Source organism: Leptidea sinapis, chromosome 14 (genome assembly GCF_905404315.1).
Source record: "Leptidea sinapis chromosome 14, ilLepSina1.1, whole genome shotgun sequence".
Lineage (NCBI taxonomy): Eukaryota > Metazoa > Arthropoda > Insecta > Lepidoptera > Pieridae > Leptidea > Leptidea sinapis.
The window spans coordinates 5,777,832-5,803,267 of record NC_066278.1 but is presented as its reverse complement, the minus strand read 5'-3'; the positions used below and the strand labels follow the sequence as shown (position 1 = coordinate 5,803,267).

The 25,436-nt window shown below is 34.7% G+C and overlaps 1 protein-coding gene across 1 annotated transcript in view; it reads right to left on the bottom strand.

The window, feature by feature from the left end:
* LOC126967864 (uncharacterized) overlaps positions 1 to 18,840 on the bottom strand; it is a 132,440-nt gene extending 113,600 nt beyond the window's left edge. The window contains exon 1 of the mRNA XM_050812550.1: positions 18,541 to 18,840. The gene's annotated coding sequence lies outside the window, so the exon portion shown is untranslated. The remainder of the gene's footprint in view (positions 1 to 18,540) is intronic.
* Positions 18,841 to 25,436: the final 6,596 nt, after the last annotated feature.

Below are 25,436 nucleotides of genomic sequence, written 5' to 3'. Positions count from 1 at the left end.
TTTATTGGCTATACGCCCACGGTTAAACTTTGAGACGGTATATATGTTACAATAAACGATTCAAGCTTCTTAGGAATAATATCTGCGACATTCAAATGAAAATTATTGTATATTATTACAATTTTATTGTTAAATGTTTTATATTCCGAAGTATTATGAATATTTACACCACATAGGGTATCTAGCTTCGTCGCAAAGAATTCATTAGGTATTTTTTAAATTACTATGTATAACTCCGGATAAATATATTGTGGCCCTCAGCTCTTCTCTTGGTGAACAATGTATTTGCATAAGTCTTTGTATTCGATGTTATTTGTTAACTATTAATTGTATATTAGGAATGCTTTGTTAAGTGAAACCATAACTATATAACTATTATTAAGCCTATATTGCTGCTATTTGCAATAAGTTATATAGGAACATATACTTTGTCTATATTTTAATTTAACAGTGTATCTTGTGACACATAGGGTTCCTCCAGTTTCTTTCATAATATTTTCTTCATCATCATATCATCTTCCAATCTAAAGACTTGTCTGTCCTGTTTCCTTTTTCCATGTCGCGATTGCCATTCTGTTATTTTTTTTAGCTGTCTTAGGTCAGATATGCTGTCCATTGCCATTTGAGCTACCTTATTTTTTGTAATATGTCTTCCACTATGGTGTTGAGTCTTGTTTCCCCTGCCCTTTTCCCGTCTTTCAGTGTGACTCCTCATCATCGTTACATCGCTCTATGGTATGTTTTTAGATTTAAAGAATGTTTTTAGTTAGAGCCCAGGTTTGGCAGCCACATAGGACATGGTAAGGTCCATAAGTTACTAACTTATTTTTGCTGCATGTGGAAACTATTTGTTTTTTAATATTTCCTTGAGGGACCAGTAGTATATTTTCTAGGCATTGGTAACTCTTTTCTCTAGTATGTTTATTTTAGCGTTATTTCTCTCTTCTTAACTTTCTCGTCTATTTTTATGTGTAGAAAATGATGCTAATGCATCATGTATCTTTCAGCAGTTACAAGATTAAATTTAGAATAGTGCTTTAAATCTAGGCCAATAAACACCTAATCATTCTAAGCTGCAAATGAAGCAAGAATTATGACAAGTTTCATTGATAGGCGGCCATTCACCAGACGCGGGCGACGCCTAAGCACTATTGTTGCATAGTGAGTAGGCGGCCTTACAATCGTGCATGACAGCCTGGTATTCGGCCTCATATTGTTCTGGTTATAACGGACTGGATATTGTTTTGAGAAAGTTATACTTCTACTAATTTATTATAAGTTATAATTCATCAAAATGCCTTGGTTCAAGCCATAGAAATCTTATTAAAAAGGTTCTAGAATCGACATAGCCGCGTTAAACATATCATCTCACAATTAGGGACTTACCAATATACTATCTACAGATAGAGATAAATTACTACCTTCTACTGTCAGTAATTACCTGATAATAATCTGAAGCTGTCCCAATATTTCCGATAACTCATTCTTATCGCCTTATATTGGGACGCGTGAATTGAAATTTCCATACAAACTTCTATCGCTGGTAAGCTATACGTCGTCTCATTGACAGACAGCGTGTACGGATATGGTGAGTTACCGTCGATAAGTTTGTTGGGATAGAAAAGTCAACGATAGATACGATTTTTATCTCAAGTAAGAGAAAGACTGAATATTGGGAACGGCCGTTAGTGAGTAAGTAGTGATTTCGTATTAATCAAAACGGCGAATGTCTACGCGTTATATTTTAACTGTTCCTGCAATTAAACCATTTAAAATATAATATGGTGATTATTTTTATAATGAAATTCTTAATTTAATAGTATTGCCGTCATTTTGCACACCATTGCTGCACAAGTCCCTCAATATCTGGAGCGTTGATGGCGTACTACGCAGCAATGTAATGTATGAAATAAAAATATAAAGGAAACAGACCTATTTACTTATCTATGGTATGCAACGTGAGATGGTGTGTGTGAAGGAAGTAGAACAACATTTTATTTTTGTTTCAGGTATGTCCTATATATACTACAGTGCCCTAAGAGTAAAGGGCATAAAAGGCATTTATTTTCTCAAAATTGATTCCTTGGGATTTCTTTTTGATGTAATTTCTAATATACTAGATACTACTACCGCTTCGGAAACAAACGGCGCTCTGAGAGAGAAGAAGAGGCGCAAGAAACTCTCCTAGAATTCTTTTTTAAATGTAAAATATACAAATTTGGACCTACTATACATAGTACCTACTATACATAGCTTTGACTGATTCTGTCATAAGCCAGGGACTTTGGCCGGAAGTAGTAACGGACAAGTAATTTTTAGTTACTTTTCCTGTTACGCAGTTTTCCATCCGCGTGCTACGAACGCTCCTGGCAACACACAAGGCAATTTCCCACCTGCAACCAATACGCGTTCCGCACGCGTGCTGCACGAAAATTATAGGATGCGACAAGTCCGCACGCGGATGAACATCCACGTGAAAGAAAAAGGGCTCTTAGAGGATATATATAGATTACAAAAAACAATTCTTTAAACTATTAACAAAATACGGACCGTGGACTAATTAAACATTGCAAGGTTTTAAATATCTTTGATAAAGTTAAATAAAATATACGAAATTTTGTCAGAAATAAATTAATCAAATTTCTTACAAGAAATCAAAAGACAGCTTCGTCTGAGATAATTTACCTGAGCAAACATGTCATTTAATTTAGCTAAATCTAAAAATATATTTGGTACCAGATCAAACAACTACGTTATCCTTTTTACTTAAACGAGACTCCCATAGAGCTGCAACATTTACATATAAATAAAAACAAATATAGGTCATCGTTAGAAAATACTATTTATAAAATCCATCCTTAAAATAGTTTTATCTAAGGCTAGCTAGCTAGAAAAGTGATACACAGATTTGTAATTTACTGCTAACATTTCGTTGATAATTATTTTTATTTGCTTTTTATTGTTTACTATAATATAATTATACTACTTTATTATTTTATAATATTATGTAGTAACTGTTATTGTCTATTGTTGTTTTTTTAAGTATTATTGTAGTAAAATTGTTAGGTTAAATTTTTCAGATAGGCTTCATGAAGTTTAAGGTTTGGTTATTGTATTTTAAGCTAAGTTTTATATTTTAAAAGGCATAAAAGGCATTTATTTTCTCAAATATGATTCCTTTAGAATTATTTTTGATGACATTTCTAATAACTTCTAGATACTACTACCGCTTCGAAAACAAATGGCGCTCTGAGAGAGAAGAAGCGGTGCAAGAAACTCTCCCAGCATTCTTTTTTTGCGCTCTTTTCAATAAAAATATACAATATTGTACAATCATTCCTATCGCTATAAAATAATCACAATCTAGTCCCAGGCTGTCCGATCATTTAGATATTCAGCAGTGGAGTAATAGGATTTACCACAGAGCCATCTTTTTATAAATAAATGAATATAAATAATAGCAGTTTCAATCGAAACGTGTCCACGGCAATTCATACATTTCACCAGTGGGAGGCTTTTTTGCACAGGATGCCGGCTAGTTTATGGGTACCACAACGGCGCCTATTTCTGCCTTGAAGCAGTGATGTGTAAGCATTACTATGTTTCGGTCTGAAGGGCGCCGTAGCAAGTAAAATTACTGGGCAAATGAGACTTAATATCTTATGTCTCAAAGTAACGAGCGCAATTGTATTGCAGCTCAGAATTTTTGTGTTTTTCAAGAAGCCTGAGCGGTACTGCATTGTCATTACAATCTGCCCATTGGCAGAGCGTATCAATTACCATCAACTGAATATCCTGCTCGTCTTGTCCCTTATTTTCATAAAAAAAAAATTTTGTTACTTGTCAGATACTTAATTTTTAAAATTAATTAAAACAAGATATTAATCCATACAATGTGAAAGTGTCTCCCACACAACAATTTTACGCGGCAGTCACACAGTTAATAATAATATATTCAACATGAGACGTTCTTGTCAATGTAGATTGTAATCTGGATTTTACAAAACGAGTGGGAGCTAATCCAACGTAGCTTGCATAAAGAACTGACGAAATACTGGAATTAGATAAGAAATAATAACACATAACAAGTTAAGATACCGCCTAATTAATTTGTATAATTATTTAGCTCGGTTTGATCAATATAAGAGTATGCTATCGGAATCTGCTGTTAATTACGTATTTATAGAACTTATCCTCTATTCTAATTAATAATAACGTTTTGTTTGATCGGTTATACTGTGAAAACTACTGAACGCATCGCAAGAATACTGATACCGTAAGACGCAGCGTGCTTCGGAGATGGTTTTAGTACATTTTGTGTAATTGTGTTAGAAATACCTGTATATTCTCTATGGAGGGTAGAGACAAGAAGAATCATCTGTATAGATATATGAAAAAGTGTCGGTCAAAATGCATTAAATTAGGGTGGCGCCACAGTAGCATCAGGGTAAATTTTAAAAGAAGCGCCATATTCCAAATAATACTAATCACTCTAGGTGCACGATTCCCCATAATAATTCTTTAAGGTTATTTATTACAATTAAGGATTAAGTCAGTGACATTTCATGACATATGACAATTCATATAATGAGCGGGTGCGGGGCAATATGGCAAAATCAACGTTTGCCGGGTCAGCACTTGGATATAAGAATTTCGATTAGCATCAACACCTTTTCCATTTTTTTATATATTATGGAAATGAACAGTATTAGATAACATTAATAGGTAATAAAATTGAAGTTCAGTTTTTAAAAGGTTTTACACAAGACAAAGTAAGAATAAATGAAAATTATAATAGTATGATAGGTATACAGCATCTAGCAGCAGCATTTGTCAATCCATATCTTAAAGGCATAAAAGGCATTTATTTTCTGAAAATTGATTCCTTTAGAATTATTTTTAATATCTTTTCTAATACTACTACCTCTCTCGGCATAAATGATATTTATAGATAATGCCAGAACAGTGGCTGGGACTTTATTATAAAAGTGTATACATTTACCCTTAAAGCTGTTATGTTTCTTATGAAACCGACTAGAATTAGTTACAAGCAATCCCTGGTGACTATTTTTATGAACGTATTATTAAATTTGAACGTAGTATTAAATTTTCAATGTACTGACAATGACAGTCATACTGTTTATTTCTTTAAATTTTTCATTGAGAGACTGTCTATAACCAAGCTGTGATATAGCACGAATAGCTTTCTTTTGCAGAGCAAACACTATATCAATGTCAGCAGCATGACCCCATAGTAAAATACCGTACGTCATGATGCTGTGAAAATAACTAAAGTACACTAATCTAGCGGTAGCAAAATTCGTATAATCTCTAATCTTTCTAACGGCGTATACCGCAGATCTGAGTCTATCTGCTAGTTGGGCAATATGTGGACCCCACTGAAGCTTTTTATCTAGCGTGATACCCAAGAAGATAGTGTCCACAAGTTCCAATCTTTGGTTGATTTGTATCTCCACTCCTACCTTACCCGAAAGGGATCGAGAACCCTCTTACTAGGACTACAGTCTGTCTGTCAACGTTTTGTATCTCATTAGCCCAACACTAAGATATCATGAATTTTAAATGATAGATCGTGTTACTATTGGTACAAAATATATTTTATGGAAAAGGGGTTAAACGAGCGTACCTGATGTTAAGTGATCACCGCCGCCCACAGTCTCATGCAACACCAGAGGAATTAAAGAAGCATTTCCGGCCCATTAGTAAGTTATACGCGCTTTTTTTAATGTACCCATGGCGTACGACATTTTCTAGGATCATCCTGGAATATCGATGGACCATCCTGGTAAGGACCAGTGGGAGGCTCTTTTGCACCGGATGCCGGCTAGATTATGGGTACCACAACGGTGTCTATTTCTGCCGTGAAGCAGTAATGTATAAGGATTGCTGTGTTTCGGTCCGAAGGGCGCCGAAGCTTGTGAAATTACTGGGTAAATGAGGCTTAACATCTTATACCTCAAGATGACGGCAATTGTAGTGTCGCTCAGAATTGTTGGGTCTTTCAGGAATCCGGAGTGGCACTGCATTGTAATGGGCAGGGCGTAACAATTACCATGTGCTCAACGTCCTGCTCGTCTCGTCCCTTATTTTCATAAAAAAAAGATGTCATCCGAATGAAGGTAGAATTCGACGGCTGGAATCAGGTCAATCAGTTCTTCATTCTCTCCATAAATAATGCATAATAATGACAAATAAGAGTTTTTATAACTTACAAACTTATATTTGTAATCTATCTATATATATAAAAGAGAATGTATGTTTGTATGTTCCCTAATAACTCCTAAGCTATTCAACCGATCATAATGAAATCTTTTGTAATAGATTCGTCGAAGCTCAAGGAAGGTTTTCATATATAATTTATACGGCAAAACAACTTTTGCCAGGTCAGCTAATATAAAATAAAATATTTGTTTATTCGGCTTAAAATGTTCCGAGCTTAATATTTACTAGCAAAAGCTGCTCACAATATTATACGACCATGTGAATAATATTACACGAAACGAACGGATTATAGAATTCCAACTTAATTCACACCTGATTATCACCTGTCAGAGAAAGTAGTAACTCCTGTTTTTAATTAATATGCTGCAGTTGCTGCAGTCATTGAGGGAACATCTCACATGGTCATTCGAAGTGATAACATCGCTGGAAAATGATTCATAATTAATTCATTATTTAGTCAAGTATGTAAGGGTCACACGAAATTACAAAACCGTTTTATTTGGCCTGAGACAGACTTCGGTCGATAATGCGTGATCAATTTTGATTTGTTAATGGGTGCGTTATAAATTATAGAATAAATAGTAGTAAAAAAAAACTAAAAAACACACTATTTGTAGAAAACCAAACTAAAATAGAAAATTTATTATGAAATTTAAAATAAACATCAATTCCTGCCTTATAGTAGATGTAGATGAAAATTATAAAAATTAACAAAAACCTTATTTTGCTTATTAAATAATTTTATCAAATTAATTTATTGTCACCAGTCTTCGATAAATCTACGAAGTTCGAACGAAATCTGGCCGTTTAAAGTGGGTCAAAATCGCACTCTATTGAGTCGGTTACAATAAACATATATACGTTCAAATGACATACTTATCTTATATCATTTGTACGTCTAGAAAGACTATGAATGCTGCGAAAACCTCGAAAAAAATGGAATTTAGAATTAACCTCTATTTTGAGCAATTCACGCACACTAACACAAAGTGTCATACAAATCGCGAGTGTGAGACGTAGCTTGCCACGCACACTAAACTAATATTCCTGGCCTGTTTTTAACGGTCTCTTGCTGTTAGACAACCTAGATAGATCTAGACTTACGAAGTGTGTCTATCTAGCTGCATTTGCGTTGTTTTATCTGTTGGTCATGACAACGTTGCCAAAGATGATCGTTAGAAATTTTGTCGGGCCAGTGACTACCGAGAATATTCTGGTTACCCTTCAATGTATTTTAGCATTGAATAATTGTCATTATGTAATATATTGTAAATATCATTACTTGAGATCGCTGAGAGACACATGAACAGAAGATTTTTTATAACAACAACTGCAGCAGTACCCTTAAAGGTACTGAATTATTTTGTCTTTGTTTATTTATAACAGATAAGAAAACACAAAGGATTGTGGTTAAAGTAGCAACAAAATGACAGTAAAAATATGTCCTCTTTAGCAAGAGCTCTCGAAGCGAACATTTTAGCAAACAATATGTACTCGTATAGTTTGCCTTTTGACCGCTTCCACTATTCTTTGGACAATAGACTGCTAGTAAACCGTTGACCTATATGCCATCGGGTGTTGACACACTAAGGCGATACTAGCTTCAAGTACTTCTGCCAACATATTTCCTTACAATAAAGTTGGAATAGATTTAGATTGAAACTGCTGTTAAAATAACAGAAAGGGGTCTAGGAAGTGATCGAAAATGGATCCTTGTAGAGCACCGGATGTTATATTAACAGGACGAGACTCATAACCACTATAAATGACATTTTTCTGGGTTTGGTTAGTAAAATAGGATGCAAACCAACCCTTTTATGCCATTGTAGGAGATTTTTCGCAATAATATTTTGTGGTCAATTTTATAAACACCTTTTGAAAATCTGTGTTAACAGTATCACATTAAACGGCACAAAGAAAAAGTATTTGATTGATTTCTTAACGGAGAAATTGAAAGATGATATGCTCAACGAGTTTGGAAAAAGTTGAATGATCTCTTAGATTCTAATGTATTGTTGGAGTTTAATATTTTTTAAATAATAATATTATTTATTTGCTTGCTTTCCACTCAAATCTCTCTCTACAGATCAAAATCGATAGTTCTACCTGGCGTTAAAAGCTTATAATGAACGATGCTTTTCCAATCACACCATAAATACAACACCACCTTATTACGAGTAAACCCTAGTTTTGCCACAGAAGGTGACCACAACCCCTTTCAGACGTTCTTATCTAAACTAATTTATTTAGCTATGTTGTAACTATACAGGGTGTCCCGTAATCAGTGGACCAACGGGATACCCGTGATAGGGGTGGTCATCATCTATCGAAAACACCAAATTTTACTGTTCTAGGGCCAGTAGTTCAAAAGATATGATTTTTTAAGCATTATTTTGAAAATTCTACCCTTATCAACACAAAAGTTGAAAAAAAATATTTTTTATTTTTATTTTGCCCTGTTTCTTAACTTAAGGTGGCTGAGGAAACATGTGTCTTCACAATTAAATCCATTTTTGTGAATAAATATTGCCAAATTAAAAATTAAAAACCAAAACATGCGCAAATATCAAATAACTAAATTTGCAACGTGATGTTTGAAGCAAGCTAGTGCAAAAAAAATGTATGACAGCCTTGCGGACCATTATTTAAAAAACATCTGCAGTTCATACTGATTCCAAAAAGGTATAATTAATCATTATTGTGAAACAATAAAAGACAATAATTATTTTAAATCAACATTAGATAGCAATTTCTTGGCGGAATTTACAATAAAACAAAAGTAAATAGTTAGAATTTTTTTATTTATTTCTTATAATAAATGTTCGAAATATCTTCCTCTTACTCTAAGGCATAGCCGGCATCTTCTTATAAAATTTCTTTTTAAACTTTTTAACGCCCTTTCATTATTTTTGACTTTTTCACTCACCACATTCAGTTTTTGTCTTAGCTGTCTTTCGTTATCGTTAACGGTTTCATATACGGATTCTTTAAAATATCCCCATAAAAAATAATCCAATGGATTAAGATCAGGTGATCGAGCTGGCCATGGGATTGTACCTCCTCGTCCAATCCACCTACTTGGGTAAGACTCGTTTAAATATTCCCTCACTTGTCTGCAATAATGAGCGGGTGCGCCATCATGCTGTAACCACATCCTCTCACATACCTCCTGTGGTACATTTGCTAATAAATTACTTAAGTCATTTCTTAAAAATTGCAAGTACCGAGCACCATTAAGCCTCGGTGGGAGCTCAAATGGACCAATAAGTTTACCATCTAAGATTCCAGCCCACAAATTGACTCCAAACTGGTGCTGGAATCTATCTTCTCGTACAATACGTGGATTCACAACAGCCCATTCATGTAAATTATGAATGTTAAACACTCCAACTCTTTTAAAACACGATTCATCGCTCCATAATATTGAATTGAAAAATAGTGGATCTTGTCGGCATCGGCGAAGCATCTCTGCACAAAAATCTATCCTCCGTTGATAATCAGCAGGTAATAGTGCCTGCACTCGTTGAATATGATAAGGGTATAAACTGTTTCTTTTTAAAATGCGATGTACTGTTGTTTTTGCTATACCAGTACGTCTTGAAATACGACGAACACTCGTAGAAGGTTCTTCTGTCACTTCGGCCAGTATTTGAAGTTCATCGACTCTTCTAGGTCTTCCCACGTTGTTTGCAGCTCCGGGAATTCTGCCTTCTAAATACGCGTTATTTACACGGAGAAAAATTCGATGATCCGGATAGCGGTCGCGATTAGGATAGCGCTCACGATACGTACGGGCTGCTTGCCGAGCGTTTGCATTACACAGACCGTAAATAAAATACATCTCAGCATATTCACGAGGAGTATAGGTATTAGGCATTTTATAAAATCCGGGCAAACAGTATCCAAATCACAAAGACAAACAAGGTCCAATTCAAGCGTCAGTCACCAAAAAAAAGAGTCGTAATGGTAGCGAAGTAAAAAACACGTGTGCAGCTACGAGCTATGAGCAAGTCTCTGATGAAACTAAGAATAATTTGAAAAATTAGGGTGTGGGGATCATAGGCGTCGGCCAATAGGACCCCGTAAACGAAAAAGGTACCTGAGCGAGAAAGAGATAGCATATTGTGTTATCTCTCTCTCGATAACAAAATAATTCTCAGAATAGATAGCGCTTAAATGTTTCTCGCAATTGGAGTCTAAAATTGGTTATTAAGTTATTTTTTTTGTAAAATGTAATATTGTTATACCTTTTTGGAATCAGTATGAACTGCAGATGTTTTTTAAATAATGGTCCGCAAGGCTGTCATACATTTTTTTTGCACTAGCTTGCTTCAAACATCACGTTGCAAATTTAGTTATTTGATATTTGCGCATGTTTTGGTTTTTAATTTTTAATTTGGCAATATTTATTCACAAAAATGGATTTAATTGTGAAGACACATGTTTCCTCAGCCACCTTAAGTTAAGAAACAGGGCAAAATAAAAATAAAAAATATTTTTTTTCAACTTTTGTGTTGATAAGGGTAGAATTTTCAAAATAATGCTTAAAAAATCATATCTTTTGAACTACTGGCCCTAGAACAGTAAAATTTGGTGTTTTCGAGAGATGATGACCACCCCTATCACGGGTATCCCGTTGGTCCACTGATTACGGGACACCCTGTATAGATACGGATTTTGCTCCACTTTTCCATAAATGGCGTCCATTTTTACCGTAACAGGGCGAATCGAGCGACATCTTCTTGATCCTTGACATCGAAATTCCCGGATTGAAAATGCTTAAACCAACTTTGTGCTCTCTGGGTGATACAGCAATATGGATTTATTAGTATTAAACGTCATTTTTCGCAACTTGCGTTACATTTTCTTCTTTTTGATAACATTTTAAAACTGAATTGAATTGTATTAGATTTCTTCATTAGGTTCACTCATTTTGACAGAAAGAAAATCAAATGAGAATTCGTAGTTAACAACGTATTACTTTTTAATGTCGTCCAAACCAGCGACATACAAGTAGTACAGCCAACAAGTACCATAAGCGATAAGACATAACCGACCTATTATGTGTCTTCGCCTTTACACTATCACCCCTCACGGGAGCAAAGTTGATTGGATGCGGCGTCCACAAACTTTCTATTTACGTTGTAATAGCTACTACATCCTACGTGTTTCACTGTTGTTTAACATTTGAATTATGCTGTTTATTGTTCGAACAATATCATGATAATTACGTAGTATTAGCATGTTGCAATACCGACAATACTACTACTAACTTACGGGTAATGGATTGGTATTCTGTTTTCCGTCTAGGGTCGTTCTCCTAAAACAAACGATGCATGCTTATGGTCATAAAAACTTATGACTCAGCAGAAATGAGGATTCATCAGTTTATTGTTCTGAATTCATGAAGTATACATTAACAATTTATATGCTTATAGTTAATGTTTATAATTTACTCTAGTAGATTATGCTCTCACTAACGCCATTCCTAATATTCAGTCTATCCCCGGTTATGGCCTGCTTGAGATAAAAAATCGGAACTATTGTTGACTTTTCTGTCCCAATAAACTTATCAACGGTAACTCACCTTATCCGTACACGCTGTCTGTCAATGGGATGACGTAAAGCTTACCAGTGATAGAAGTTTGTATGGAAATTGCAACTGTGAACTGGTGATAAGAATGACTTATCGGGTATATTGGGACAGCTTCAGATTATTGACAGCTAATTACTGACAGTAGAAGGTAGTCATTTATCTCTATCTATAGATAGTATATTAGGAACGACCCTTTTTAACCTAACAGGCCGATAATGCAAGACTAATTTTGATTTGCCAATGCGTGCGTTAGTGGCTTACTATTCAAAATACTAATGAACTAATTCCATGCGTAGTTTACGACTTGTCAATCAAAATCAGTTACAGAAGCAATTCATTTGCTTACCTTTTCTATCTTGCTGTATCTCCGTTAGAGGTGCTCTTCTCTCTCGAATGATTTGTTTGTCTATACGGTAATATATTGTAGGTCTACTACTCTCCGAACTGAGCTCACTTTACCCGAATGATCGTTGCATAGCTCAGTCTCATCCAATATAAAGTGCTCAGCGTTTCTTAAGAAAATAAGTTTTCCCTTGAATAACACTCTCTCTACACTAGCTGGAACTCTCGACCTCCCATACCCGTTTCACCCCCTCGCGCTCGTCCTATAGCGTCAGTACGGTTTGCAGTTTCATTACCGTTACATGTTGTTTTCGTATTATGACTGCTTTGTTTATGAAGTTTTAATTGTTACATTTTGACTTTCGTTGTTTATATTTCTGTAGTTTCTGTTGTTCTATGTCGCTATATCTAATAATATATTATATAATAGTAAAATAAATACTTTCTGCATTTAACCTAGAATATTTAAATGATTTTCTTCATTATAATAATAATAATCATCAGAATCACAACACAACACATTCACATCAATCAATAATTCAGTAAAAATAAATCGTAGTTTATTTATTAATAATAATATCCTAGTGATCCTTGTTTTGCACACCGTAACAAAGCGACTATCTGACGTCATTGACGTCAAGTCCAAAGATAATGTATACATATTAAAATTTTGTTCAATTCTAATAAAAACAGATAATATAATACCTAACTGACAGTACAACAAAAAGCAATTCAACATCAAGCGACCATAAATTGCTTACAAGCTCCCGAATCTCTGATGATATTTCAAGTCTGTGTTCATTAATTTGTTCCGTTGTGAACGAGCGACTCACAATACGGGCGTACTGAAATTATTCGTCATATTTTGTTTCATTTCAGTTTCGCTTTGGTTTAGTTTATTTCTGTTGTTGCTCGCAGAATATTATTTGCGGATAATTTGGTTGATCGGGTCAGTCTGTTGGTAACAACTTAGGAATTATATTAATAGTTTAAGTTATTGAATGAAAGTGTTGTGTATTTAAAAATGAAATAAATAACACCAAGGAGAGAATATTAGGTGCAGTTTGTAGGCAGGAGGCGTAGCCGAGGGCCACAATAAGCCCGGAAGTTTGATATACAACATGATACGTGTGTGATGTACTTCAATATCTACCTTATTTAACCTCATTCATGTTTAGCAAAAATGAAATTGCAATGGGCAGAATAAGTGGCTAGGGTCCCAGACCAAAGATGGACATGGATGGATGGAGATCTAAAAGCGACAACATGGAGAATCAGGTAACAGATACCGAGGCAGACCCAAAATGAGGTGGAGTGATGACCTTCTTACAGAGGCAGGTAAAAACTGGCTAGAGAAAGCAAAAAAATAGAGAGTTGTGGAAGAAGATGGAGGAGGCATATACGCGGATGGGATCAAGATTATAGTTTAAGTAATAACATAAGCTTAAGGTATATTTTTAAGTTACTAACACATTAAAAAATGTAATCTATAACTCTTGTATAAATATGATTATTATTATTATGTTTAGCAATCGTCGTGGAAATCTTTGGGGGAGGCCATTGTCCAGCTGTGGACGTGTTGATGATGTTTAGCAACTTCAAAGACTGTTAGATATATTATGAATAAAATATTTGAAAGTCAGATTTTGTTGTGGATTGCAGCCTAAATATGCGACATATGCGACATATGCAAATTTTTCTCACAAATAACAGTCCCCATATAAACGTTTTCTAATGTGATTAATCTTATAAATTATTTTAAAACCTGCGTCCATACCCAGACTATACGCCCTGTAGTACGAGATCTGGCCGCAAAATCTATAATATTAGCACCCCGTAGATTCTCAAACTCAAATTTCTGCTCGAAAAACTCAAACGCCAAATGTCTGTTTTTATTCACTTATTTGGCTTGCACCTTGTATTTGGCATTATTACCAGCTGTTAGTAATACCGCATACAAAAAAGTCTACGGGACTTAAGTCTTAAGACTTACTCATGGCGTCAAAGAATGGTTCCTCCATGATATTGTTCATTAGAGCAAGCATTTCTGTACATAACTAAACATTCACTCACTGTTTCAACTAATTTGGAGTCTATCTTACTGTTTCATGAACCATTACCGGTTTCCAAGCTCTTGGCAACTAAAAGCCTCTACAAAAAATATACTTATCAATTCCAATCGTTCCTATGGCAGAATTTAGAATGTAATGTTGTTGTCAACACAATTTTAATATCCACACAAATTAACTAGCGGTATCGGGGAACTAAGAATTGTTTATAACTACAATTTGATCAAGTGTATTTGATAATCGTAAAAATTTTAATTTATGTATTATAGGTACCAAATTCAGTTTATTTTTTGGTTTTTAGGGTTTCTAACCTTTAAGGGAAAAAAGAGGTCAGGAGAGCGAGTCGGGGGAATGACTATTATTATTTATTAATTTATTTATTTGTTTTATTTTGCCGTCGTTGTTTTTATTCGTTTTTGTTGTATCGGTTATAGTATTATAAACTCATTCAGTAGTTTACCAGTTTTTTATCTTATATATTTTTGTCTCACTGACCCCGAAGATACAGTTTTAACTACTTTCGGCGTCAGAGGTCAACCTTTTTTAATATCACTGCAAAACCGTTTTTCAATGTTAGTATTATTACAATTACCAATAAAAAGATGTAAATAATTAGTATTATGTAATAAATATTGTACATTTAGTAATTTAAGTTATTTAAAGTGAGTGTAAAGAAAAATAAAATATAGTATTATAATTATTATTATATAATAACAGAGTAGTATGGAACCTATTAAAAGTCAATGAAGACCACGGTCAAAATGGATTTTTATATTATGTCTTCGCGCTAAAACACATTAGATAAAAGCAATTGGGTGGTTTTACAAACATGAAATAATTCCCAAAGAATTCCACAACGATCAGTCCTGCGCTGCCCTCAACCAACGTATTCTGGAGATCTTGACCAGATCGTCGGGCCATCTGGTGGAGGGCCTACCAACACTGCATCTTCCGGTATTATATTGCCCCAACGGCCATCTGTCGTCGAAACATGTGCTCTGCCCACGTCAGTTTCGCAATCATTTGGTTCTCCTACGGATCTCCTCATTCCTGATTCGATCTCGCAGGGAAACTCCGAGCATAGCCCTCTCCACTGATGTGCCCATGAGTGACCATGAGCTTTCATGAGTTACTTATCACTTAAAAATAACAAATTGTTTTGAAGTGTATACCTGAATAATAATCTAAAATATTACCTAAAGCTAGTTAATGCCAGTAGTAAAAGGGTACTTTGTAGTATAGATAATCAGAAACCAATGCTTTTTGTCACTTTTCACAGAGCACGCCAACTAATATGAAAATTAGCAACCTATTAAAGCCTCTCACTCTATTGTAAGCCTTATTATCTGGGCATTAAGATGTATTTTAAAACCGTTAGCATGAGCGCATAATAATTTCAAAATGTCGCGACATTAAGTCTGTGCACCCACGCGAATCCATTCAAATATTTTGTGTTTGTATAAACTAGAATCATTTACGTTGAATGGCGCAATTTTAGACTTTAAACACAAGATATTACTGAATGGATAATTAAAAATAGCTTACACTGATATAACTTATTAAGTACAATAAAATATAAACATTATAGTCGAACTTGAGTTAATATGGTTTATTGAGTTATTATTGGCTTTGACGAGCCGGTTGGTGGAGTTATTTAAAAAGAGTCAGTTTATTAGGTAATGGGTTGTGGGATCGATTTTTATAATATATATGATATAATATATATGCTTGAACCATAAACTTATAATATATATACAAACAGGCATTTATTTTACTGGTTTTCTTTTGTTTATTCAAAATATACATATTAAATTGAATAATTGTTTAGTTTAAGTTTTAGAAAAATACTAATTCTATTAAGTTCTTTAAAAAAGAATGTTGTTAACGCTGAAAATATAGAGATTCTTTACTCTAAAGTTTATTTTTGGGAAGCAACTTCCAAATTTTTATTGGATATTTCAAATTATATAATATAAATATTCTATTCAGTTAATTTTTTTCTCTAAATCCTTCTTTTTGTTATGTATTTTTTGCGTCGGAATATTTTCATTGCGTTATGTTGTAGTCGACTCTCTAAGAAACCAATTTCTGTGGATATTAAGTTATGACCGCGCCTTCAAAGCATATATTAACATACATCGATTATAATAAATACCTAACATTTAATATAAAAGATGAATTGATAATTACCGTAAAATAAATTACCGAGATAAGTTACCGAAAGAAAGCTTAAAATTTTATATAGTAATGTAAATATCAAAATTGTTTCGGAAATATAAGAAATAAACTTCCAAATGTTGCAAAATGCTCGGGTAACTTATTCTTTTTGTTTTGAGCAGATTGTAATGATTCACACACCGCACATTCAAATTGGTTTAGCCATTTTCAAGATTAGCGTGCACAAACGCACACACATACCGAAAAAGCTGAAACTTCTAAGAATACTTGTTTGGGTTCGGATTAAAATTATCACGATTTGATGACGATAATTATGATTATAGTATTCTATTATTTAACATATATATATATATATTTACCCTTTAACTTCTCCCGTTCAGAAGTAAAACTTGTATAGACCAGCTTCGCTTTCCTCGACCGAACTCCACTCGGTTGATGGAAAGGTTTAATTAATGGGTCTACTGATACATGAAAAAGGTTGATACAACAGTGAAAGAAACGCAGCTTAATGCGAAGAATGAGTGGGAGAAGAAGAGTGTTAAAAACAAAATTCAAAATTACTTTAGTATTCTTTTTGATGTCATTTCTAATATACTAGATTAGTAGTTGTTGTAGATGAGTAGTAGTCTACCGCTTCGGAAAAAAATGGCGCCCTGAGAGAGAAGAAGCGGCGCAAGAAATATATAGACTCACTCGCTTAATAGTATAAGATAATAATCATATTCATATCAAAATTATTTTTCATTAAGATCAAAAAGTGACACTTATGAATGTAAAAGGCTAAGTTACATGAAACTCATAGCCAGTATAACTCCAACATTTACAGTATCAACGTTTTACAAATTGTTTTAATTACAATCTAAGTAAATCGATTCAAAAAAAATACTCGAACTTATGACCCACACGAGTATGTTAATAAAATGTAAAATAACGAAATAAAAAAGAAAAAAAAGAAAGCGTAAATAAGCTCATGTTTAGAGCTCTATATTTCTCGTAAGTTAAGTAAATTGAATTTGAAAAAAAAAAATATGAACGATGCGGGACTCGCACCCGCGACCTCTAGCGTTCCGTGCGAGCGCTCTTCCGTAGTGAGCGTTCGCGGGTTCGAGTCCCGCATCGTTCATAAATTTTGGTCTCAAATTTTATTTGTGTAATTAATCCCAGAAGTGAGGATCGATAAAAAAAAAGAAATTTTTTAGGTTAATTGGATTTTAGTGAATAATTTCCTTCTTGTATTAAAGATCTATATTTTGTAGAAAATGTGAATAAACAGATTTGGGAACATAACTATACCGCATACGCTTAAAGCAGTTCATATGCGCTTTTCCTTTAAATTTCACAAAAATTAAGGCCAGCCAAGACGTAAAAGAGTATTCAGATGAATGCGTTCAAATAGACAAATAAACAAGAAACTCATTATTTTGTAGTTTTTTTGTATAGAGATTGCGATAAATGAAAATACACCTCCTATTGGTACTCTAGTAAGTGATAACCGCTGCTGATGAACAACTCTTTATCATCATCATCATTTCAGCCGGAAGACGTCCACTGCTGGACAAACGCCTCCCCCAAAGATCGCTGTGACCAACGGTCCTGTGCTGCCTTCATCTAACCAACTCTAATTATTTCTTGACCAGATCGTCGGTCCATCTTGTGGGAGGCATACCAATACTACGTTTTCCGGTACGTGGTCGCCATTCGAGTACTTTACCGCCCCAACGGCCATCTGTCCAGCTATATGCCCTGCCCACTGCCCCTTCAGTTTCGCAACCAACTGGGCTATGTCGGTGACTTAGGTTCTACTACGGATCTCCTCATTTCTGAATCGACTCTTTATAGTAGGGCTCTTTTTATCTTTCCTTCAATTAGTCTCAAAAAGGTGATCTATAAGGAAGACAAAGATCAAAGACAGCTCTTTCAAAAATTGTGCAACAATTTGTATAATGCACAAATACATTTCGTGTACACTTATGTTGAATAAAATATATGTTTCCTGTTATTCGGATACGTAGGCTGTATGTGGGCGATGCAACCTTATGTTGAAGTGTGGTCTGTAATTAATTATAGTCATTTAGTGTTGCCACAACAAAATAATAGTGTCATTACACTCACCTTTCTAGTCTAATAACTCCGCATTGTCAACAAACCCGCTTACTTTATCACAACACTAATCATTACGTCACTCCATTCATAAACATCGATAATAGTCATTCACAACACTATCCCAAATCCTGTTTAATCTATGGCGCGCAGTTTACGTGCGCATGCGTCGAAGCGCGCGCTTGTTTGAACACGTGAAGCCTCAAATCGCCTCCGCTTTTTTAAAGCGTGGGCGATTGCTAGCTTTACACCGAATTTGCGTAATTTGAATAGAGATAAGTTAAGTCTCGAAGACGACCGACGGTAGCGGACGGTTGAAACAAAATGGCCGCCGATCATGTTAGAATTTTAAATGAGTTTCGATGCATTGGGCATAAAAAGCTATCGATCGCTAACAATATGCGAGCTGGTGCGTTGGGAATATGGAGGTGTTCCATGTAAGGAGAAACGGGTTCGTCTGCAATCCCACACGTATGGCTTTTTGCAAAGCATGCGCTAGGGACTAGTATAACTTGGTACATCGCGACGGTTGATTGCGTACTTATATTTTACTATTGAATGCCGTATGAGGTGTCTATTTAAGTTGGTCTATTCTTAGACTGTAAAGAGCGTTGTACGTATGGTATATCGTCATACATTCGTTATGAACGGCAGTTAGTTACTTAAATGTTAATTAGTTTAATCTGTTTCGATGAATAATTGGTCATATATATATATATATATATATATATATATATATATATAGCAGTATTTGCGCTAGCACCGAATATTGACCATAATTTAGGGATTTATTAGTTACCCCAATGTTACAACCTACAATGTCTGTTTCAAACGTTGGGAAATCCGGTTTCAAATTTTGAACGAAACTCGATCATTGAATACAGAATTAAAAGACATATAAAATGGTCAACTGTATAATGCTTCGGTTCCATCACTATCTCACAACAGGTTCAAATTCATTTATTTAATATTCTTAAAATAGCTCAGGCTTACCTCAGATTTATTAGTTCCAAATCAGTATTTCTATTACGCCTACAGGGCCAACCTTAAAATATCATGAGTTAAAATTTAGAAAAACTCAAAAATTACTATTCCCTTGAGAATACTCAACGATTGCTAAAGTTGTACAAGTGTTATTTTGGAAAATGATAAAGAAATATTCTGTGATACACAATTTTATTTCCGCTTCTTGTTGTCGGATTTGTATACTATAAGTAGAATTCTGTTTGCAGCAAAAGATGTTCCAATAGCTAGGTTGGGTCCCCATGGGACTGAGTCTGGAACAGAAGACTAACTGCTTTGTGATGTGGAAGAGACGCACCGATGACAGTCCCAAACTCTACCGGATTAGAGCAGACTCGCACAGAAAACCAGCTTGAAGTTATAATTCTTGATTTAACCCTAAACTCAGAGCAGCAACGTAATTTCGTCAGCTTTGGCGCTTTTGAAACCAAAGCACAATATCACTTACTCATTCTGCTTCATCCTGCACAAATAAGCTTCCTACTGGTGAAAAAGTCTGATAAGTAACACTCCCTCGTCGTGTGCAGCCTAGCGACACTAAGAAAAAAGGGATTCAATCAATTGTATGAAACGTGCAGTGGTTGATAGATTGACACATGATGTATATAAATCATGTGTCAATCTATCTAATCTTGTAAAAAAACGGATCTAGCCGAAATGCACTAAGTTTTAGCAACTGTTCGCTTTCAACCTTAGCCGGATTATATTTCGTCGCTAATCCCGTGCTTATCGCCATGCCGTGATTACTACTATTTCAAATTTATGTCAAATCAGTGCACGTTTTATTACTAAATTAAATTTAAATTTTACAAAGGCAGTGCCGCCTCTTATAACGTAGTATTTACATCCTCTTTGCGGCCGTTAAATAACCAAATTAAAACATACGCCTATTTACCTGCATGTTAAAATGTAAAGCTTAAGCTTTACATTTTAACATGCAGGTAAATAAATGCAGGTAAATAAAATCTTTCGTACAATCACAAGCCTACAATGAATTCAAAATTGTTTTTTGTTATATTATTGCCTATTTGAGTGAGATTCTGACAAACCACGCATTATTAGCGCCTTAAAAATACAAATAGCAAAGTATACAATATGCTTACTAACTAAGTAATATCTATAAGGTACGTGAGTTACACGAAAAGGTGAGGTTTGGAAATAAATACTGAGGGAAGCTTTGAGTTTCCAATGCCTTAACCGTTTTTCGTAAAATTCTCATTTCCTTTGATAGCAATTTTGCACTAGATTTAACCACAGAGAGGAGCATCGGGCCCACTCTTCTTAGGAATTTCTTCCACGTCTATTTCGAACGTGTCAGGCGAATACCACTTAAGTTTTTCCTTTATATTTTGAGGAATAAATAAAAGTCTGTATCTATGATTCATTTATTTATTAATACAATTTTCTAAGTCTTATGTTACAAATTGTTGTTCTAAAGTCTAGGAGAATTAAATGGTGAACATAGGAATTACAAAAAATAATTACTTTAAAAAAACTGATCACATGGCTATAGAAATAAAACTAGTAATTATAAAATTAACCAATTAATTGAAATAAAAAAGAGAAAAAGGAAATACTACTTATTTGACAATGCAGATTGATTACCAGCTAAGTGCTAACAAACTTTCTTTAAGCCTGACCAGCCCACTACCGAATATATCGAGTTCTGAATTGGTGTCGTTTAATTTAATTGTACTCGCGACGAATTTGATGATGAATACGACATGGCCGTAGTCTTATTAATTACAATATCTTTGTGTTAACCTTATTGTTACAAGGTAAACGAATAATTATAATGCTGAACGTAATGTTTAAATTCTCTTTGGATAATGCCGTAGAAACACTCATAAAATCTTAGATTAAGGATTTATATTAGAAAACTAGATACCGCACTACCTAAGAACAATTTTTTTATTACGCTAACTATTAGCTGCTTTGGTGCATGGCATCTAGATACTCATTGAGTGTCATCGTGGCATCGTTCAAATTTATCAAAAAATTTTTACAATGTTTTACTACGCAACCTGGCATTCTAGATTCAATTATAAGCAAAGTTTAAAAGAACATGTGGCACGTCAACGTCACACATTATTCAAGCCTTGCTCGAGTGCGCCCACTTGGGCGTAATATTAGTTGCCGCACTCTGCGACTACGCCTGCGGTATCTAGTTGGAACTCAACGGAGACCAATCCTTAATCCAAGCATAAAATCTATTGCTTTCATATTTTCAACGTCTCATAGTTGAAACAGCGCCACCTATTCCATAATGTGACATCACAATATAATCACTTAAATAATTTATACGTCTAGATAGAGCCTGTTGCTGTTAAACAACCGATGAAAACAGGCCAGATTTATTACTTTAGTGTGCGTGACAAGCTACATCTTACACTCACGATTTGTGTGTCACTTTATGTTAGGGTGCGTGCATTGCTCAAAATAGAGGTTAACCATCAACCACATTTTTTACGACGTTTTCACAGTTGTAACAGTCTGTCTAGTATAAATGATCTAGGTCACGCATTATGAGGCGGTTGGGTCGTGTATAATCTACTTAGTATACTTATTCTGAATCGATGACTTCAGCCAAAGTGTATCAAAAGAGTGTATCTAAGAATTATCAGTACGCTTCTTAAAAAAATCCAGCAACACCTGCACCTGGTGGCAAGGCACGAACTTCACAAGCTTGACTGGAAGCCAACGCTCCAGACATTATAAGAGTTATATGTTTACGACTTAACGGTTACTGTAATAATAAATTAAATACCAGTGGGAGGCTCCTTTGCACAGGATGCCGGCTAGATTATGGGTGCTACAACGGCGCCTATTTCTGTTGTGAAAAGTAATGTGAAATTACTGGGCAAGTGAGACTTAACATCTTATGTCTCAAGGTAAGGAGCGCAATTGAAGTGCCACTCAGAGTTTTTGGGATTTTCAAGAATCCTCAGTGGCATTGTATTGTAATGGGCAAGGCGTATCAATTACCATCAGCTGAACGGCCTGCTCGTCTCGTCCGTTACTTTCATTAAAAAAAAAGATTGCTTACTTTTCTATCTCTCTTTTTTTGGCAAGAGGCTCACGGGATGGGGAGTTGTGAGGCAACCGCCTATGGATATCCGCAACAAGAGGTGTCAAGAGATGCGTTGCCGGCCTAAGGTGGGAGTGCTCTTTTCTTAAAGGTATAGTCGTATCGGTTCGGGATAACAGCAGCCGGTAATTGATTCCACAAAGTTCGATCCCTTTTAAAATGATCACAGAATACTTTTATAAATAAAAAAATTTACGGCGTGTGTGGATGATGCAGCTACTGTACTTAATAATTTTTGTTTTGTATTAATTTACATTTCCTTTTTTGACTTACTCGTATAATGCATTGACTATTTGACGTTTGAGTATGTTTGTTGCATCACTTAATCAAAACAAATCTTATAACTATATTTACAATACTACGACTACATAAAATTAAAACTATCATTACGTGGAAGCGTACCAAGAATACTGGCAGCATTACCGCGTTGCATCACTTTATATATTATATTGTTATTGAAATTATTTGTAAAACGCTGAAAATGTAAGTCTTGATTTAAAAGAGTGGCAATGAGTTTCTTGCTACTTCTTCTTACTAGCTCAACCCTTTACGAAGTAGCAGTAGATTCAATAAGAAAAAATATTCTTTTTGACATTCATAAGTGTCATTTCTGTGACCTACATGAATAATGTAATTTTTATTTGATTTAATTTATCTTCGTTAGAGATTTTCTCCAATCTCGCACGGTTCGTTAGTAAGCTTGTGTGTTAGTTTAAAATGCTAGTTATTATAGATATTTTCAGGAGGAAATAAAATCGAGCATATTTGGTAGTTCATAGCAAATTCTTATTATAATAAAAAATATGTTTTTAGCATATACGTTTAAACCATGGTTTATACGGACCAAAAGAGGAGCACGAAATCAGGTTGAAATCTGGTAGCTCACGTCGAAAGATTTGCACAATCTGTGTAAAAGGCATGCGTAACTACTCCCAGGAAAATATAGATCCTGGAAACAGTAAGTCTGAATGTTATGCATGTGGGCGTAGAGACCTTACAGGAACGTTGAATTTTTAGTTGTAAAAGCTAAGAGCTAGTCAGCTTACTTACGTATTTTTCTTCATGTGATATAATTAATTACTGTCCGGTGTTGGCATAGCTTTAGATAATTAATGGATCTGAAATCCTTTCGTGCGGTAACTAAAAAGGTGTATGTAGTTTATCTTATAACTTTTATTTATCTCGTAAACTAAGCAGTTATTTTTTTGGATGGGCTCAATTGATTTCTAAAGCCAAGTAGAAACTATAAGACTCATCACGATATCTCTGGAACCATAAGGCTTAGAGACTTTTTAATTTTAATGAATATTATCGCAGAGTAAAGGTAAGCTATGAACGGATTTTAAGAAATTCCACTTGCAAGAGTTTTTTTTTAAATATGAACAGAACAACGTCTATCAGGTCAGCTAGTAATTCTATATAGAACTAGCTATTTCTAAACGAATGCTGCAAAAACGATTTAGAGAGACATAAGAAAATTTTTTTATGAAAAAAGACGAGCAGGACGTACATCTGATAGTAATTGATACGCCCTGCCCATTACAATGCATTGCCGTTCAGGATTCTTGAAATATCCAAAAATTCTGAGCGGTACTACAACTGCGCTCGTCACCTTGAGACATAATTTGTCAAGTCTCATTTGCCCAGTAATTTCTCTAGCTACGGCTGCCTTCGGACCGAAACACAGTAATGCTTACACATTACTGCTGCACGGCAGAAATAGGCGCCGTTGTGGTACCTTTAATCTAGCCGGCATCCTGTGCAAAGGAGCCCCACATAAGAACATACTTTTATGTTATAAAACATATCATGTAAGATATAGAGAAGGTAAGAGATATGGTCAATGTGATTGGCAAAAAGTTGCTTATATATGTGAAATAAATTTTGAGAAATATAAATCGTTGACTTCTAATTTCCAAATTTTATGCGTTATATTGAGCAATAAATCCGCTAAAAGTTGTCTTTAACTGTGTAATTACACGTGTTTCGGTGCATGAGATATCCTCAGAAGATGTTGACTCGCCAAATCCTGACTGAAAAACGTGTCAAATTGGATTAAGAAAAATCTTAACTGAATCAACACTCAAGATAACACATAACAAACTTCATCCAACGATAATTATGTATTTTTGCAAAATAACACCAAATTCAGTATTTTTTTTATTATATATTTCCCTCAAAAGCCGAGTTCGCTATGACAGGGTCGACCAGTCATCCCAAGCAACGCTCGTTAACGAGCTTGATGCGTGAACTAGCCGTCACTATCCTCGTCATATTTTAGAGAACAGAATAACCTAACCAAAATATTTATTACAATAATTAGTAAAACGAAATGCACAAAGCTAAAGCCAGTCTCTCAAGATGTTCTGAGCACCGCTCTATCTACAACATGAATATTATAATGTTGCTAATTACTGCACGCTGAAATTGTACTTAATAGCTCACATTACATGCTTTGAAACCTTTGTTTTCCTTGTACCTACTTACATTAAGAAATTCTACTGTTTTGTTGTACCTTTAGTATGTAATGTATAAGTTTAATTTTAATTGAGTCGAGATCTGCGTTGGAATATCTGGGATGGAATACACCAGGGGAATCCCAGGAGTGTTGCCAACCTTTAAAAGTACTTTCTGTTTTTGAAGGTCATATGCACGATTTAAGGAACCAACAACCGACCTTCAGGAAAAGTAACAAAACAGGAATTAATTAATTTTATCATATTTCATCATTAATTATTATTCGCTAATTATGCGAGTCTCAACACAAATTTCTTTTTATTCTTGTTGACAAAGCTAA